General features: G+C 47.5%; 1 long non-coding RNA gene across 1 annotated transcript; it reads right to left on the reverse strand.

Moving 5' to 3' along the window:
* Nucleotides 1-4,674: 4,674 nt before the first annotated feature.
* LOC123078680 (uncharacterized) lies at nt 4,675-7,312 on the reverse strand. Its single transcript, XR_006437595.1, has 2 exons — nt 6,801-7,312; nt 4,675-5,004 (listed from the first exon to the last, which is right to left on the reverse strand). It is a non-coding gene; the product is annotated as an uncharacterized lncRNA (long non-coding RNA).
* Nucleotides 7,313-8,678: the final 1,366 nt, after the last annotated feature.

An 8,678-nucleotide genomic window follows, 5' to 3' on the forward strand; every position in this document is an offset into this window, starting at 1 on the left:
GAGGGTGAGGAAGCCGGAGAGCTGGACGATGGCGCCGGCGCCAAGATGATGCGGCTGGAGCCCAAAGAACTCCAGGAACGCGCGGAAGAAGGTGCTCGCCGGCAGCCCGGACCCGCGCTCGAAGTGCGTGAGGAAGACCACGCGCTCCTGCCCCTCGGGCGGAGGCCTCTGCTCGCCGCGCGACAGGCGGACGCCGACATCCATCTCCCGCGGCAGGCGCCGCGTCGCCCAGAGTTGGGTGATGTCCTCGGAGGTGACATTCGAACCCATCCAGGAGCCCGATGGCAGCGACATGATCGAAGGAAGAAGAAGGAAGATGGACGGCGAAGGAGTTCTGCTCGGAGCAGCGGGCGCCGCAGTGCGTCAGTTGCAAAGAGCGGAGCGAGAGCAAAGGGACAGGAGGGCGCGAGCGAGAATAATGTCCGCCGCCCCTGCCCCCCGATTTATAACCCTCAGTTTGACGTGGGGAAGTGGGGAAGTGGGATCATCTGCATGCGCCCGTTCCACTACCCCGCAATAAGTGTGCACGTACACGCGCAGTAACTGCCCGGGGAAGAGCAACCGGCCCCCGGGCGCCGCAATAAATCCGCGCGCTTGGGCCGAGGGCGCGCAGTGGTGGGCCCCAGCCCGTCGCCCGGTCCCGTCACGCGCGTGGCCTGTCAGGCCCCTCCGACTTCCGGGCACCACGTGGCGCCCGTGCAAAGCCCGAGGGATTGCCCCAAGATTCAGCGGACTTCTCGGTCCCCGCCACGGCCGAGATGCCGCGATCCGGTTTCCAAGAAAACCGGCACACAGTGGGTGTTGTCGGACCCGGCGCTCGCAGAATCCACCTTGCTTAAGGGGGAAACTGCGAAGGCCCACTCATCCGAAGACGACAGACCTTCACAGCTTCGGGGACTATTGTCGGGGGGATAGACCCCGGGCAGGCAACGGAACCCGGATCCTCTTCAAAAACAACGGGGCTGGCACCGCCCCTCAATATCGGCACGCGCTTGGCCGGGTCGCTCGACCCGGCCAAGCCCCGCAAGCCGGCCAGACTAGCCGACCTGGCAAGACACGTCGACTCGGCCTCAACAACTGGCGCAAGACAGCCGAACCCGGCATGGCCAAAGCCTCCTCAACAAGCCAGCGCCACCCATGGCGTGCTACGCAATCCAGCCGCGGGTCAACTCCCGTCCCATCCAGGCCGTATGATGGGGACGAGACTTCAATCAACGATGACCGAGGCAACAGTGCCCCGCCCATGCCTCTGGTCAGCAGGAACGTGGCAACAGTGCCCCTCACCTACCCGCTGACCAGGGCCGGCGTGGCTATAGTGCCCCCGCCCTCACCGCTGAGGACAACAAGCGGCAACCTGACGGAGCACTATACGCGACTCAACTCGGCCACGCCCTGACGATCGACAAGATGGCGCACAGTGCTCCTAGGCTTGCGGGGCCCGCACCTAGGGGAACCCGGTGAACCACAAGCCCTCAGCGGGACCCAGCCCGGGTCCCCGAACACCGACAACACGAACCCACCGACTTATAACATTACCATTGTACCCCCGGGGGGTTGGACTATAAAACCCCCGGGAGCCCACGATCATTCGAGAAGCGAGCAAGAGGACTAGCCACCAAACAGCAACACCGGAGAAAAGGAGCAGCCCAAGCCTTGGCCAGCTTCCTTCCTCCTCCATACAGCTCCCGGAGCAACATTGTACTATCGATCATCCAACTATACTCAGCAGGACTAGGGGTATTATCTCTCCGGAGAGCCCCGAACCTGGGTATGTCCGGCGTCCCGTGCCCGCTCATGCCAACCTCGCCTCTGGAGTCCACCAGCGCCCTCGAGCCTCCTCCTCTCTTTAGCCATCCCTTGGCATCTGCCGTGCGCCCACGACGACAGTTTTGGTATGATTTGCATGGAACTAACAAGGACTAACGTTGTTTTCCGTAGAACTACCGTGGTGTTTTTTTGTGCACAACAAAAGTTCTCCAAATGCAACGAAACTTTTTGATGGTTTTTTGGAACAAAAGAGGCACTAGAAGGTTCATGCGAGGACCAGAAGGTGAAGGAGGTGAGCACAAGACACCTGGGCGCCCTAGGAGGCCCAGGTGCGCCCAGGTGGGTTGTGCCCACCTCGAGGCCCATCTTCGCATGATTCCAATCCTAAAAAATCCTATATATAGAGAAACCGCCAGAAATAACCCTAGATCAAAAGTTCCGCCGCTGCAAGCCTCTATAGCCATGAAAAACCAATCTAGACCCTGTTCCAGCACCCTGCCGGAGGGGAAATCATCACTGGTGGCCGTCTTCATCATCCCGGTGGCCTACATGATGAGGAGGGAGTAGTCCACCCTCGGGGCTGAGGGTTTGTACCAGTAGCTATGTGTTTAATCTCTCTCTCTTTCTCTCGTGTTCTTGATATGTCACGATCTTGATGTATCGCGGGCTTTGTTAATATAGTTGGATCATATGGTGTTTTCCCCTCTCTATCTTGTGATGAATTGATTTTTCCCTTTGAGATTTCATTTTATCGGATTGAATACTTTTATGGGTTTGAGAACACTTGATGTATGTCTTGCTATGAATACCCGTGGTGACAATGGGGTATCATATTGATTGACTTGATATGTGTTTTGGCACTCAACTCACGAATTCCCGAGGTGACATTGGGGGTAATCTATGCATAGGGGTTGATGCACGTTCTCATCTTTGTTTCTTCGGTAGAAATCTTGGGGCACTCTTTGAGGTTCTTTGTGTTGGATTGAGTATTATGAATCTGAAATTGTTTGATGCATATCGTATAATCAACTAACGGATACTCGCGGTGACATTGGAGTATCTAGGTGACATTAGAGTTGGTTGATGTGTATCGTATGGTGTTATTTTAGTACGAACTCTTGGTTAGATCGATCGAAAAGAATAGCTTGGTGTTATTTTAGTACGAACTCTAGGATAGGTTGATCGGAAAGAATAGCTTTGAGGTGGTTTCATACCCTACAAACAATTTCTTCTTATGTTCTACGCTAGATAGGAACTTTGGAGTGATTCTTCATCGCACGTTGAGGGATGGTTATATGATCCAATTATATTAGCATAGTTGAGAGATTACACTAGCGAAAGCACGGACCCTAGGCCTCATTTTCAAGCATTGCAATATCGTTTGTGCTCCGTTTTATCAATTGCTACCTTGCTGTTTTTATTGTTCCTATTACAAAAATCAATATCTACTATCATTACTACACTTTTATCACCATCTCTTCGCCGAACTAGTGCACCTATACAATTTACCATTGTATTTGGTGTGTTGGGGACACAAGAGTCTTTTTATTATTTGGTTGCAGGGTTGTTTGAGAGAGACCATCTTCATCCTACGCCTCCCACGGATTGATAAACCTTAGGTCATACACTTGAGGGACATTTGCTACTGTCCTACAAAACTATGCGCTTAGAGGCCCAACACGAGGGTACAAGAACAAGTTTTGTAGTAGACATCATCCACCATGCAGACAATCGACTTAGCAAGATGATGAACTTTCACTGTTTGACGCTAAATCCTCCAACACTTGCTATTTCACCAAAAAGTATGCATTTGATTTCTCAGGGCATTTCTCAGTGATTCACCTTCTTTTTGGAGCATAGCTGAATGATGGCTTTCATCTCGGAGTTGATACTCAAGAAGTCAAACTGATTCAGGTGGTGAGTTCATAGCGCTTGTGCGAGCAGCAGTGGCTAGTATCTCGAACACTACATCAAGACATTACTTTGGGGTTGTGTCACTATCCTCATGATAGCTTTCCTTAATTATATGCATTATCGGCTTTATTGTAGACAAATGGGGTTGTCTCACTATCTTGAAGCTTATCTACATTATTTGCTTTACCATTGCATAATGGGTTGGTCTTCTCCAATATTCTGTCAACATTCTAAAAGAGGAACAAGTATACATATAACATATTTTACATGTACATGCAACTCATTTTGGTAAACATGATCATTAGTAAGGTGGACAGGATTATAATAACATGTATTTTATTGTAAAATATTCTCTCTGTTCCTTTATATAAGGTGTATTTATTTTATGATAAAATTCTAAAATGTAAGGTGCATTTCTTCTAATTCCTCATAATTCCCTTATTAGCCCTCCAGAAAAAGGAAACTATCTCTTTCCTGATTGTCTATATCTTTCCTTGTAGCAAAAGAAGGAAAGTATCTCTCTATGGATTGCATGTATCTCTTACTTTCCTAGACTAACTGATTTATTTGCCACAAACCAACAAATTTGCTAAGGGTAATTTTGTACTAACTTGTCTATAATTATGTGCCTTGGTCACCATGCTGAAAATAATACACCTTACATAAAGGAACAGAGGGAGTATAATAACAACATGAAATGAACATATATCTATGTACTATGGTCATTGTATTATCTATTACTTCCCATTTTATGTGAGAGACTATACAAGGCCTTTCTGTGAGAAATTAACACTTTCCCACAACCACTTTATAGCAACGGAGTTTTTCTTGATGCTCAAATTAGGTGCAGGTTGACATCCATCAACAAATCTTGCAATTTTCAAGTTGAAATTTAGGATCTTAAAAAGCAATTTCAACAAAGCAAGACCAGGAGGCATGTCGGGCCTGTTTCCATAATAAATCACAGAATAGTCCTAAGTCACACCAGCCCCAAGATCAAAACAACTGGTGGACTTCCTTGATATTTATAACCAGTACGACATAATATTACATCGGGTTGAGCCAGGGTGCTCCACTATTTATTACAAATTTGCAATATATGGTGGTGGCGGTATATGACAGTGGTTTGATGGTAGTACAACACCGATACAATAAAATAGAGCCAAGCATCAGAGTGAGGCTTGACTATTTTATTTGGGAAGCGAAAGCACAGCGGATGATACATGTGGTAGACTCCAAGACCACGGTTGACTAACCAGGAACAACTCTAAGCGTCGGGCTCGCTAGCGCAACCTTCCTCCACAAGCTCGTCCTCCTCCAGGACTGGCCAAATTAACAAGCCAGGGACAAGCCTGTGAGTATGTTGGAATGTACTCTCAAACATTATGAACAAAAGATATACCAAATGCATATGCTCATGATGGGATATATTAAATGCATGTGCTGACCGAAAATACGTTACGGCATGATAAACATTAGCATGTGTTGAAGAATGAGTATAGAAATTTTAGTGACAGACAAAGAAAGTTAACGGAACATCGGGCATTGGACCGCCCGAGAAATTCCAACAAGAATGCCAAACGTGTGTCTAAAAGCACATCTCGAGAGGTCTTGAAAAGAAATGCCAAACGGGTGTCTAGAAGCGACGCCTCAAGATGTCTTGAAAAGAAAGCTGAGTATCCGGATAGTCTAACCATCCCAAGTGATACTCAGAAAAGAAAAGAAAATTGAGTGCATGGGTAGTTTGGCCATCCCAAGTGACACTCCGTAAAATTGAATAAGAGAAACGGGTTAGTCCATAATTACAATAACATGTATAGCACTAATATTCATGATAACAAAGATCTTCATGATAGCATCAGTGGTGACAATAATTATCCTACAAAATGAATCATGCTCAGTTTAATTATTTCCTTCAAAGACCGCCACCGAGACCGATACTTGACCCTTCCCAACTAACATTGACCGTGGACACGACTATTCGAATAGATGTAACTTTGTAGAGGTTGTACTCTTTACCCACATGTATGGGATTTCTGTAGCCAACACCTAGGCACTAACTAATTCCCATTACGGTCTTTGGGTTGAAAACACACCTGACCAACACACACCAAAATAACTTCCCGGATGCCAGGAATCACCCAAAGCATCTTTCAAGAGAACTCTAAGTCGGGGAGACCATCGGCTCGAATAGCATGGGATCACTATTAATACGCGCGGATTACAAGGGGTGCCCCCCTATCGGCCCAGCCGGATACACCCATGCCCCTGACCCGATGACTGGCATTAGACCATGGCTGTGGAACCCTCATCGTGGCCTCTCTAAGTGGTGTGTACCCAAAAAGGGGTTAACAACTTACTAAATCGCACTCCCCTCGCGGGAAGACAAGTGACAGCACGGTATTTAGCTAGGCTTGACGGAACAAGACTCGATCTAGGTTGACTTAGGAGGTTTGTTATTATGGCTGGCATGTCTCACATGCCATGGTGATACTGTCGTGTCATAACGCGGCTCGTGCCCACCGGCACGTCCAAGGTAGGAAATACACTCTAGGATTCTCACCATATCCACACGTTAGCAAGTTTTTTGGTGTATGCAATAGTGCGCAAAATGACATGCAATAGTGCTCAAAATGACATGACTAGTGCATGCTTTCACTATTACAGCTATATGGTGCAATTTCATTCGATGCAATCATGCATGCAATTCACCATATCCCAAGTTCAAAAATGTTTGCCTTGATCAAAGTAGTCGGAAAGTGGTTCCTCGAATTTCCCGGTAAAGCCCCCCTCTTCGTTTTCTGGAAAACGTCCAAATTCAATTTTTTTCAACAGTGCAAAAAGTTGTGTCAAAATATTTTTTATTAAGTACTAAAAAAATAGAGTGAAAATAAGAATTTCAGAAAAAGAATCAACTGAAAATGATTTGTGGTTTAAAAGTTATTAAGGTTTTAAAATCAGGGACCTCTCTATAAATAAAATAACTGCCAGCGGGTCCCTGCGGTAATAACTAAAGCGCGTTAGAAGGAAATACGCTTTCCTGTGCAAAAAGCGTGAAGAGGCAGAAGGTGCTTTCGAGTATAACAGAAAAGAATAAAACGCTGACGGGTGGGCCCTACCCATGATCGTGCGCGCGTACGGAGGGGGTGCAGTGGTCACCGGCGGCGATCGCCGGCGTTTCAGGAGGTGGCAATGGCTGGGATGTGCTCGGGGTGGCACCCCACATCAGTGGGTGGTGGTGGTTGTCGCTGGCGAGCACCAGAATGATGGCGAGGTCGTTTCCGGCGGACGGTGGCGTCGGGTGGTGGCGGATCCCGCCGAAGAGGGCTCCGGTTGACGAATTGAGGCGCGGGATCGACTACATGGTGGACTAGACGACTACTTACGATGTTTTGGTGGCGAAGATGGCCTAACGGCGACGAGAGGTTCTCGGGTACCGCGGCGGAACGGAGCCGGAAGTGGAGAAGAAGACCTTCTCGAGGTCGAGGGAGTGTGCGAGAGGTCGATTGGGATGATGATGGAGTGGTGTGAGTGATGAATGAAGCTCGGGTAGGCCTTTTATAGGCAGTCCGAGGAGGTCTAGTGAGGGGCGGACCACGCCAGAGTTAATCCATCTGATGAGGTAGGTTTGGTCGACGGGCGTGGTCGGTGTGGATCGGATGAGGTCGATGGAGTTCTCTTGAAGTGTCAGCGCGACGTGCGGCTCTGGCAACTGACAGGCGGGCGCGGGGTGGCTCGGACAGTGAGTCAACGCCGCGGAGCAGACGACGCGTGGAGAGGAGGTAGGCAGGGGAGCGGTGGACGCGGTGAAGGCGACCGGTGGCCGTGTTGATCGGCTCGGTTGCCGCAGCCGAGGGCGGTGGCAGGTGCACCGGCCAGCTATTGTGCCATCGGCGGCGAGCCACTGACCTGAGGGTCCAGGGTGGCGCATTAAAGCTCAAAGGAGGCGATGTCGTGCGGGAGAGAGGAAGATGAGGAGTGCACGGCATCGATTCCACCCTCTCTCTGAATCTCTGAATTTTGCTGAATATTTTGACAGTGATGAACAGTGTACATCAAGTGTATGATGAAATGCCAGAGGGCTCTAGGCATTTTAGGAATTTTTGAGAATTTTTGGAGAGTCTGGCAAAGTTTCGGAATTTTTGGAGCAATTTAAATTGGGCTTTGACCATGGAGTTTGAATCTGGTCCAAATTTGAACTGAATGAAGTTTGAAAATTTTGAACTGTGAAACCAAATTTTTTTGGTGGAGTGGGTTGTGGGTACTGTCAAATAAATAGAGTAATTTTTGTGGGTACAAAAGAATTGGGAACAATATAGTTCCATTGTAAATCAAAGAAACTATGCATAATTGGAATTTATTAAATGTAAGAAAAATATTTTTGTCGAGAGGGAAAGGTGTTGGATTCTGTCCTAGAGAGTGGGGATGACTAGGAGAAGGATTTAAAATGACAGAATAAATTTTGGGAAGAGTTAGAAGTATTTGAAAAGAGTGAAGTGGCCATATCCTTGGATTATATTTAAATACTTCCAAAACCTTTCTGCATAAGAAATACTTTTGACCTTTTAAAAAAATAACCCAACTAATAAACCATCAAAATAAGAACCATTAAAAAAATTGAAAATCCGAAGAAAATATTTTGTGGTGTTACAAGGAATCACAAAGAGGAGCATGAAGAGATCAGAGAACTGACTTCTTGCAGCCTCCACGATCGGAATACAAGATGCTTGGTGTTGAGAAGGAGGTGGCTAATTTGGAGGCTAAGAGTGTAGCATGTACAAGGACGTTAGAGCTTAGGAAGATGCACTATGCTCATTTGCTACACCATTGGTGCCTGCATGTGTAGGTTGGATTTCCTTTAAAAATCAAGCACCCGTGTAGACATACGGATTATCGAGTGTTTATCTTTATCTATTGGAGAGAAAGAATATAATAGTAGCCAAGAGTTGATTTTTCACCCATTATATCTCTGCTTCAAGATGGTTTGCAAGATGCAT

Source organism: Triticum aestivum, chromosome 3D (assembly GCF_018294505.1).
Source record: "Triticum aestivum cultivar Chinese Spring chromosome 3D, IWGSC CS RefSeq v2.1, whole genome shotgun sequence".
NCBI classification, from domain to species: Eukaryota; Viridiplantae; Streptophyta; class Magnoliopsida; order Poales; family Poaceae; genus Triticum; species Triticum aestivum.